Genomic DNA, 8182 nt, shown 5'->3' with positions numbered 1-8182 from the left:
AACTTTAAGGACTCTCTGAGGGGAGAAAACATGAAACAAAAAAAAAAAAAAGAAAAGAAAATAGAAAAAAAAGAAAGAAAAAAGAAAAACACCAAAAGCAACAAAGACTAGAAAGTACCAGAGAATACCACCAGAAATTCCAACCCTACAAGAAACATAATGCCAATAAATTCATATCTTTGAGTATTCTAAACAACAATGGACTCAATGCTCCAATCAAAAGACAGAATAACAGAATGGATAAGAAAACAAGATACATCTATATGCTATTTACAAGAGACCCACTTTAGACCTAAAGACAACTTCAGATTAAAAATAAGGGGATGGAGAACCATCTATCACGCTAATGGTCAACAAAAGAAAGCCTGAGTAGCCACACTTCTATTATACAGTCTAGACTTTAATATAAATAATGTAACAAGAGATGAAGAAGGAAATTATATCATAATTAAGGTGTCTACTCACCAAGAAGATCTAACAATTGTAAACATTTATGCTCCAAATGTGACAACACACAAATATATACATCAATTAGTCACAAACATGAAGAAACTCATTGATAATACCTTAATAGTAGGGGACTTCAACACCCTACTTACAACAATGGAGAGATCATATAAACAAAATCAACAAGGAAACAAAGGCTTTGAATAACACACTGGACCAGGTAGACTTAACCATATATTCAGAACATTTCATCTTAAAGCAGCAGAATATACATTCTTCTCCAGTGCACATGGAATTTTCTCCAGAGTAGATCACATAGTGGTACACAAATCAGCCCTCAACAAGTACAAGAAGATTGAAATCATACCATGCATCTTTTCAGACCACAATGCTATGAAACTCAAAATCAACCACAAATAAAATTTGGAAAGGTAACAAATACTTGGAGACTAAAGAACATTTTACTAAAGAATTAATGGGCCAACCAAGAAGTTAAAGGGGAAATGAAAAAGTACATGGAAGTCAATGAAAATGATAGCACCACAGCCGAAAGCCTCTGGGATACAGCAAAGGTGGTCATAAGAGTAGAGTGTATAGCAATCCGGGCCTTCCTAAAGAAGGAAGAAACGTCTCAGATACACAACCTAACATTACACCTTAAAAATATGGAAACAGAACAGCCAATAAAACCCCAAACCAGCAGAGAAGATAAGAAATAATAAAGATTAGAGCAGAATCAATGCCATCAAAACCAAACCAAAACAAAACAAACAAAACAGAAGAGATCAAGGAAACCAGAAGCTAGTTCTTTGAAAGAATTAACAAAATTGATAAACCACTAGCCAGTTTGATCGAAAAGGAAAGGGGCCAAATAAAAAAAAATCAAGAATGAAAGAGGAGAAATCACAACCAACACAGCAGAATAAAAACAATAATAAGATAATATTATGAGCAATTATAAGCCAGTAACTTGGGCAATCTGGAAGAAATGGACAAATTCCTAGAAACATATGTACTACCAAAACTTACACAGAAATAAATAGAAAATTTGAACAGGCCCATAACCAGTAAGGATATCAAATCAGTAACCAAAAATCTCTCAAAAAACAAGAGTCCAGGGCAAAATGACTTTCCAGCGGAATTCTACCAACCATTTAAGGAAGAGTTAACACCTATTCTCTTGAAGCTATTCCAAAAAATAGAAACGGAAGGAAAACTTCCAAATCTTTTCTATGAGGCCAGAATTAACTTGATTCCAAAACCAGACCAAGACCCCACTAAATAGGAGAACTATAGGCCCGTTTCCTTGATGAACATGGATGCAAAAATCCTTAACAAGACATTAGCCAACTGGATCCAACAATACATTTTAAAAAATTATTCACCACGACCAAATGGGTTTTATACCTGGGACACAAGTCTGGTTCAATATCTGCAAAACAATCAATGTGACTCATCACATCAATAAAATAAAGGACAAGAACCACATGATCCTTTTAGTAGAAGCAGAGAAAGCATTTGGCAAAATACAGCATCCTTTCTAGATAAAAAACAAAACAAAACAAAACAAAACCTCAGAAAGTAAGATTAGAGGGAGCATATCTCGAGATCATAAAAGCCATATATGAATGACCCAGTGCTAATATCATCCTCAATGGGGAATAACTGAGTGCTTTCCCTCTAAGGTCAGGAACAAGACAGGGATGTCCACTCCCACCACTGTTATTCAACATAGCATTAGATGTCTTAGCCTCAGCAATCAGACAACTCAAAGACATAAAACTATCCAGATCAGCCAGGAGGGGGTCAAACTTTCAGTCTTCACAGATGACACGATACTCTATATGCAAAACCTAACAGATTCCACCAAAAAACCTGCTAGAATTGATCCATGAATTCAGCAAAGTAGCAGGATATAAAATCAATGCACAGAAATTGGTTGCATTCCTATTCACCAACAATGAGGCAACAGAAAGAGAAATCAAGGGATTGATCCCATTTACAATTGCAGCAAAACCCATAAAATACCTAGGAATAAATCTAACCAAAGAGGTGAAAATCTATACACTGAAAACTCTAGAAAACTTATGAAAGAAATTGAAGAAGACACAAATAAGTGGAAAAATAGTCCATGCTCCTGGGTAGGAAGAACAAATATTGTTAAAATGTCAATACTACCCACAAAAATCAACATATTCAATGCAATACCTATGAAAATAACACCAGAATTCTTCACAGAGCTAGAACAAACAATCCTAAAATTTGTATTGAATCAGTAAAAACCAACAATAGCCAAAGCAATCTTGAAAAAGAAAAACCAAAGCAAGAGACATCACAATCCCAGAATTCAAGCTTTATTACAAAGCTATAATAATCAATAGAGTATGGTACTGGCACAAAAGCAGACACTCGGACCAATGGAAGAGAATAGAAAACCCAGAAATGGACCCAAAAATATATAGCCAACTAATCTTTGACAAAGCAATAAAGTATATCCAATGGAATAAAGACAGTTTCTTCAGCAACTGGTGCCAGGAAAACTGGACAGCGACATGCAGAAAAATGAACCTGGACCACTCTCTTACACCATACACAAAAATAAACTCAAAATGGATGAAAGACCTAAATACGAGACAGGAAGCCATCAAAATCTTCGAGGAGAAAGCAGGCAAAAGCCTCTTTGACCTTGGCCGCAGCAACTTCTTACTCAACACGTCTCCAGAAGCAAGGGAAACAAAAGCAAAAACGAACTATTGGGCCCTCATCAAAATACAAATCTTCTGCACAGTGAAGGAAACAATCAGCAAAACTAAACGGCAACTGACAGAATGGGAGAGGATATTTGCAAACGACATAGCAGATAAAGGGTTAGTATCCAGAATCTATAAAGAACTTATCCAACTCAACACCCAAAAACCAAATAATCCAGTGAAGAAATGGGCAAAAGACATGAATAGACATTCTCCAAAGGTGACTTCCAGATGGCCAATGGACAAATGAAAAAATGCTCCACATCACTCATCATCAGGGAAATACAAATCAAAACCACAATGAGATATCACCTCACACCGGTCAGAATGGCTAACATTACCAACTCAGGCAACAACAGATGTTGGCAAGGATGCAGAGAAAGAGGATCTCTTTTGTGTTGCTGGTGGGAATGCAAGCTGGTGCAGTCACTCTGGAAAACAGTATAGAGGTTCCTCAAAAAATTAAAAATAGATCTACCCTACAACCCAGCAATTGCACTACTAGGTATTTATCCAAGGGATACAGGTATGCTTTTTTGAAGGGGCACATGCACCCCAATGCCTATAGCTGCACTATCAACAATAGCCAATGTATGGAAAGATCCCAAATGTCCATCGATGGATGAATGGATAAAGAAGATGTGGCATATATATACAATGGAGTATTACTTGGCAATCAAAAAGAATGAAATCTTGCCTTTTGCAACTATGTGGATGGAACTAGAGGGAATTATGCTAAGTGAGATTAGTGAGTCAGAGAAAGGGAAATATCATATGACTTCATTCATATGATGACTTTAAGATACAAAACAGATGGACATAAAGGAAGGGAAGTAAAAATAATATAAAACCAGTGAGGGGGACAAAACATAAGAGACTGTTAAATATGGAGAACAAACAGGGTTACTGGGGGGGTTCTGGGAGGGGGGTTAGGGTAAATGGGTAATGGGCATTAAGATGATATCTTTGTTGCACTATATGCTACCTAACTTGGGTGTAAATTAAAAAAATAAATTAAAAAAAGTTAAGTTATATCTTTTGGTTCTTCCTTTAGTTGAATAAATGGATGACAGCAATATAACAGGAAGTGCTACCTACTTTCTAAAGTTATTATAAATATTCCTTATATGTTAAATTTAAAGTAGATAAAAATTTTTGAGGCACCTGGGTGGCTCAGTTGATTGAGCCTCCAACATCGGCTCAGGTCATGATTTCACAGCTTGTGGTTTCGAGCTCACATCAGGCTCTGTGCTGATGGCTCAGAGCCTGGAGCCTGCTTTGGATTCTGTGTCTCCCTCTCTTTCTGCCCTTCCCACACTCACACTCTGTCTCTCTCTGTCTCAAAAATAAACATTAAAAAAATAAAGTAGATAAAAATTTTTGTGAAAATTAATTGTATAAATGGAATGTAAATAAAAATACATGTATTGACTGGTATTCTTGTTCATTCCCTTCATGCATTGCTCCTTGAGGTAAATATTGGTGTTGGATCAATATTTACATCCCAGTTTGATACATATATGACTATCTTCAACACAATATGTGCTTAATATCTTACCTGCCTCTTATCAGTGTTTTTGAAGCTTCCTTATAGCCCCAAGGAAGCTTACAGATTTGTAGTGCTCTGGATCCTTATGGGTTCTTTACTGCCAATCTATAAATAGTCAAGGTATATGACTATTTTCAATATTGTTGTAATTGTTGCAGTTTGTCAAGCTCTTAAAAGCCCTAGTGAGAAAAAATATTATGAGTATATATTGGGAATGGGAATGGCCAGAGTGTTCATGAGGACAGTGGCTTAAAGGGATTCTTTCAAAGGAATTTGGTGTGGGAGGGTTCATGTTCTTAGCTATTTCATAAAATATATGCAGTTTACATATCCAAATTTTTCTGAAAGTTGCCTGTGGCTGATTACTCCGTATTCATAAGTAATACACTAGATTATTCTGAATTGATCCCTACATTCACTATGCTTCTGGGCTTTGATTTTTCTAGCTTAGAATGATCTTCAGTATATCCTCATAAAGAACTCCTTTAGCTGACCTCCTAGGATATGGAATAAGCCTATTTGTGTCCAATCCTGGACTGTATTTTGTTTAGTTCCTCTTGTATAGTACACAATTATGAATTAATAATGACAAATTGCTATTCATAAAACCCACAATTTGAGGTCTTGGTATTGTCATTCATATTACTTTAATTTTACCTTTTTATCTTTTGAAACAGACACAGCTAGAATCAGGCAGAACAGGAAAGTTACTGTTCTTAACTACAAGCTAAATAATGAAACTTCATATGGGATTAACAACCAAGGATAGAAGACGTTATCATTGTAACCAACATTAGTCAAACATTTTTGAGAATTACAAAGAGCGAATTTTCATAATGTAAAAATAATATAGAGAAATGGGAAGGTACAGAAAAATATAATAAGAACTTTAAAGGAATGGAAAATAGGCTTTACAAGAAAGGGTTAAAAGAATTAGCATACTTATTTTAGCAAAAAGATGGCTAAGGTATGGAAGTTGTGATCTTCAAGTATAAAAGGTATTATCTAATGAGACTACCAGGCAGTTTTCTGTTTCTCAGTAGAACACTTAATATGAGGAAAATGTGTTAAATTGAAATAGAGAGTGGTATTTGGAGAGCAGTTAGGCCAGACATAGATTTGAGAGGTTTTGGTACCAACATAATAGTTAAACTCATGATATTAGGTAAGATCATCAAAGATTAGAGAAAAGAAGTATCAAAATAAACTGCAAGGAAACACATACATATAGACATTGGGCTTAGAAATTAGTACGTCAAAATGGAAGAAGACGGCACAGTGCAGTAACATCAAAGGAGAGAGTTTTTACTGAGTACTTATTATAAGCCAGGCACTTTTCAAAGTGGTTACCAGATATAACCTCATTTAATTCACAGGACAACCATATGATTTGGGTACTATGGTACTACAATTGCCTTCTTTTTATAGATAAGGAAGCATAGGAATGAAAATTTATTAATTTACTCAAGGTCACAGCACTATGAAGTTGAAGAATCACAATTCAAATCTGGGCAGACTGGTTCCATTGGCCACATTCCTAACAACTCTATACTTCCTCTATATATAGAATTTCAAGTGGTACAACAGTAGGCAAATGGTATATAGTGGAAAGAGGGCAAAAAGAATGAGGATTAATAAAAATATTTGGCTATTGGGAGATTAAACATAACATTGGAGAGAGCAAGAACAGTGAGGAAGGAAGCTAGACATTAATAAAAGAATGTGTTCTTAGGGAGTGGCAGCAGTAGGTTTAGATTGGCATTGAGGGAAAAAAGTTAAAATAGTAAGTTGAAGGAATGGCAATAAAATTTTTTGCTGTTTTTTATGTTTTTAAGGATGGAGGGAATTTGAATACACTTTTATTTATGTCTGAATAAATGATAACATTATCATTAATATGCTTTTTAAGAAAACTGAGGCTACAAAATATGTGTTCCCTCAACTTGTTTCTTTCCCTCTCAAAAAATGTCTGTACATGTGTATAATTGTGTTTAGTCTGCTTTTACAACTTAACTTCTTAACCATCCCTCAGACTAGAATCAGAACAAAGAAAAAAAAAAGCAGATCATGTTGTTTCTTCACAATTGGGATGGTAAGAGAGGTTTAGAAGGACAAACCATCTTGTCACATGCTTCTCTGACAGAGATTTTAAATTTGTGAGTAATTTAAAATTAAAGCATGATTAGGACATATATGTCAATCCCACAACTAATATCATACCCAATGGTGAAAAACTGGGAGTTTTTCATCTAAGATTAGGAACAAGACAAGGATGTCCACTCTAGTCACTTCTATTTAACAAAGTACTAGAAATCTTAGTAGCAACAAATAGACAAGAAAAAAAGAAATAAAAGCCATCCAAATTGGTAAGGAAAAGTAAAATGGTCACTATTTGCAGAAGACATGATACTATACATAGAAAACCCCAAAGACCACCAAAAAACTATTAGAAGTAATCAATGAATTCAGTAAAACTGCAGGTACAAAGTTAATATATAGAAATCTGTTGTATTTCTACACACTGATAATGAGGAGGCAGAAATAGAAGGTAAGAAACAATTTCATTTATAATTGCTCCAAAAAGAATAAAATACCTATGAATAAACTTAACCGAGGAAGTGTACCTGTAATTGAAAACTATAAGATGTTGATGAAAGAAATTGAAGATGATACAAATGAAAAGATATTCCATATTTATGGATTTGAATAATTAAAATTGTTAAAATGTCTATACTACCCAAAGCAATGTACAGGATAAATGTAATCCTTAACAAAATACCAGTAGCATTTTTCCCAGAACTAGAACAAATAATACTAAAATTTGTATGGAATCACAAAAGACCCTGAATAGCCAAAGCAAACTTGAGAAAAAAGAACAAAGCTGGAGGTATCACAATCTCAGATTTCAAAATATACAACAATGCTATAATAATCAACATAGTATGATACTTACACAAAAATAGGCACATATCAATGAAACAGAATAGAGAGTTCAGAAATAAATCCATGTTTATATTGCCAATTAATCTATGGCAAAGGAGGCAAGAATATACAATGAAGGAAAACAGTCTGCAATCAATTGTGCTGGGAAAAACGACAGCTACATGCAAAAGAATGAAACTGGACCACTCTCATACACCAAATAAGTTCAAAATAGATGAAAGACCTAAATATGAGAACTGAAACCATAAAACTCCTAAAAGAAAATATAAGAAGTGACATCAGCCTTAGCAACATTTTTCTAGATGTCTCTTCAGGCAAGAGAAATAAAAGCACAAATAAACTATTGGGACTACACCAAAACAAAAAGCTTTTTGCACCATGAAAAAAACCATCAAGTAAATGAAAAGACAACCTGCTAAATGGGAGAAAATATTTATAAATGATATATCTGATAATGTGTTAATATCCAAAATATATAAAGAACTTATACAAC

This window comes from Felis catus, chromosome X (genome assembly GCF_018350175.1).
Source record: "Felis catus isolate Fca126 chromosome X, F.catus_Fca126_mat1.0, whole genome shotgun sequence".
NCBI classification, from domain to species: Eukaryota; Metazoa; Chordata; class Mammalia; order Carnivora; family Felidae; genus Felis; species Felis catus.
This window is presented reverse-complemented; position numbering follows the sequence as displayed.